The sequence below is a fragment of the Barbus barbus genome (assembly GCF_936440315.1).
Source record: "Barbus barbus genome assembly, chromosome: 4".
NCBI classification, from domain to species: domain Eukaryota; kingdom Metazoa; phylum Chordata; class Actinopteri; order Cypriniformes; family Cyprinidae; genus Barbus; species Barbus barbus.
In genome coordinates, this window is record NC_136732.1 from 14,057,094 (window position 1) to 14,060,488 (window position 3,395).

A 3,395-nucleotide genomic window follows, 5' to 3' on the forward strand; every position below is an offset into this window, starting at 1 on the left:
AAGCCACTGTTTCTAATGCTTGCTCATTTTCAGGAATAAAGTACAATATAATTGATAAATTGGCATTGCTTTGTGTTATTGTATGTTGTGAGAAGTTGTCTATAATATTTTAAATTCATCATCACTAAACAACTTATTTGAAGTTTTGGGTTATCACAATACTAGCTAAAAATATTAAGAAAAATATTAAGAATAAAATTCATAGTACATTTTGATTGTTATCCAACATTTAATTTGAAGACTTATAAAAATACTAAAAAAGGCAATGTTGTCAAACATTTTATAATATTTCAACGTGAATAACAAAAAACACCAGAACAAGTCTAAAAAAAAAAAATTGCAAAAGGCTTAGCAGGAGAAGGAGCAGTCTACCTTTCCGTCGTCGTCAGTCCGTATCAATTTTTGAATGGGGATTGATAGAGGTCTGTGTTTGTTTGTGTTTCTTCTCTAATAGTGAATATAATAGTTTGGTCACCCACGCTGATCTGAGACAGATGGCAGCCTCCGTCAGATATTTACTGAAACCTTTCTCTGCGTCTTCTCACAGTCTGTGTTTGGTGAGATGGAGTCGGTATATTCCATACTATCTGGATCCTGATCCCATAGAGATACTCGTGTATCAGAATCAGAGCTCAGTCCTGAACTAAAAGAGCTGCAGGAACTGAAAACTGTGAGACCGATAAAAGCAGCGCTATCAAGCGACACCTGGGGCCTGTTTCATAAAACAAGTTTACCAAATAAGCCAGGCTTATTTCAGTTAGTCTGACTTATTGTCAATTGATTTGGTTCAAAATAAGTCAGACTAACTAAAATAAGCTTGGCTTGTGTGGTAAACTTGTTTAATGAAATCCCCCAGCTCTTCTTTCAATGACCCTCTGATAAGGTAAAAACAAAAAGAGCTCAACCAACTGCAGGAAGTGTTATTATAGCTCTATGACCTGAATAGAAACAGTGGGATCCAAAAGCTACATTAAAAATCTAGAATTCAGAATAATATGGACCTTTCAGAGCAGTGATTGTCTATTTTACTCCCAACAGAAAATTCATCAACATGATGCAAGATGGCCACAAAATCCTTGCTAGAGGAATCATGACAGGTTTTTATCAAGTCCCATTATATACTGTGGCAGGGTGGAAGGAACATGCGACAAGCAGAGCTCAGGTTAAGGCCCCGGAGGGTGGATTTTATTAACAGATAGGTGAATACGTGGGCGGTGATGGCATTCTTGCTTGTGGCGGTGCTCTCAATCGTGTCCAGGTGCATGTGAATCAGTGCTGTGCTCGTGGCAGTGCTGATCGGTGACACACTGCTGTCTGGAACAGGCTAGAGCAAGCGGGTTCGTTTGCTGTCTCATATAGAGGCTTCTCACCCATCCTCTGTGAGCACGCTGCTTAAGTGCAGCCAGGCTGACGAGCCGCAGGTGTGGCCAATCAGCTCGTGATGAGCTGTGAGCAGGTGCTCCTCGTGAATTTCCAGGGCAACGCTGATGTGGACACTCTTCACAATACACACTAGTGGTCAAATATTTGGAATAATTACATTTTTTTATGTTTTTTTTAAAGTCTTTTCTGCTCATCAAGGCTGCATTTATTTGACCAAAAATGCAGTAACTGTCATATAGTGAAATATTATGACCATTTAAGATACAATACATTTTAAAATACTAATTTATTTCGCATGACAGTAAAGCTGAATTTTCAGCACCATTACTCCAGTCATCAATGTCACACGATCCTTCAGATACCTTTTTAAAATGCTGATTTGCTGCTCACGAAACATGTCTTATCAATTTTGAAAACATTTGTGCTGCTTCATATTTTTGTGGAAACTGTGATACCCTTTTTACTTTTGAATAGTAATGTAAGTCAGACTTTTTAAAAACAAAAATAACAAAAAAATGTATAATGTTACGAAAGATTTCCATTTCAAATAAATGTTTTCTATTCATCAAAAAACTCAGACAATATGCACGATTCATTTAAGCCAGCAAAACATTAATATTAATATGAACAATTAGTGATTGAGCACAATAATAATAATTACTTGAGCAAATCAGCAATTAGAATGATTTCTGAAGGATCATGTGACAATGGAGTAATAATTCTGAAAATTTCAGCTTTGCATCACAGGAATAAATAACATTTTACAATAATAATAAAAGTTATTTTAAATTGTAATAATGATGCAATATTCCTGTTTTTCCATGTATTTTTAATAATGAAAAAAAATGCAGCCTTGTGAGCATAAGAGCCATTTTTCAAAAAAATATTACAAAATTGTTCATATGAGTCTCGACATAATTTCTGCTTGGATGTTTTGTGTCTGTTTAGACGCTGGGGACCATAAAGAGAAAACAGGTGGATAAATACCACAAATCTCCAGCAGCTAAGAGAGAAGAGATCGAGTACAATTCATACACCATCAAGCCCTAGACAACTGCAAACCCATCATTGGCCTGGCCAGTGTTCAGAAAGGAGGCAAATCATATCAGGTCAGTGAACAATCTTTAATAATTATTTCACAACTTTGAGATGATCCAATTCAGATGTTTGTAGAAATTAAATTCAGAATCAGTGTTCAGTTACTGGGTCTGCAAATGGCCAACACTGATAGAAATATCTCAAGAGAAATGACTGAAAGTCAATATGACAGTAGTTATGTAAGAAAATGCAATTTGTATGATGTCAACTAAGAGGTTCTGAGGAATTAAATGTACACATATTTTGGACAATATTTATGTTTAACATTTTATAAAATGGTATCCTTTTACCCAGAGTGATGTTTACAGGGATAATTCATTCAAAAAGTGAAAATCATCACCATGTATTCACTTTCATGTTGTTTCAAAACTGTATGACTTTCTCCCGTAAAACACAAAATTAGTTTTCAAAATCAGATCTTTCCCATACAACGAACAGCATGGTCAAGCAAGAGGAATTACATCAAAGCTCAATAAAGTAGATTTCATGTTTAATCTTACTCTGAATTATTAATCTTGCAGGTGCCTGTTCCTCTCACAGACAATCGGCTGTGTTTTCTGGCCATGAAGTGGATGATCGCAGAATGCAGAGACAACAAGCAAACGTCGCACACACATGTAGAGAGAGGACGTTTGGACTCCCTAATTCACCCACAGACGGGATTTGTTTTGGGCTGACAGCATCAGGAGTTTGGAATGGACAGGCATCACAAAAAAGGACATGAGAAAGACAACTATACTGTCACAGTCTAATCTGCAAGAGCCTGAAGAATCAGTGAGGCCAAAAAACAGCTGCACAGGAGCTTTATTATATATTTTTATATACAAAATTTTGGAATATCAGCTAACATCATGTTAGCATTTCAGTCCACAGGACCTTCTTGAAATTGAAATGATCCAATATGGAAACATTGT

At 36.2% G+C, this 3,395-nt stretch overlaps 1 pseudogene across 1 annotated transcript; it reads left to right on the forward strand.

The window, feature by feature from the left end:
- The first annotated feature begins 494 nt into the window (after positions 1-494).
- LOC306866454 (small ribosomal subunit protein uS7m-like) lies at positions 495-3,102 on the forward strand (annotated as a pseudogene). Its single transcript has 5 exons — positions 495-714; positions 857-883; positions 1,039-1,108; positions 2,332-2,492; positions 3,003-3,102. The product of its transcript is annotated as a small ribosomal subunit protein uS7m-like (transcript).
- Positions 3,103-3,395: the final 293 nt, after the last annotated feature.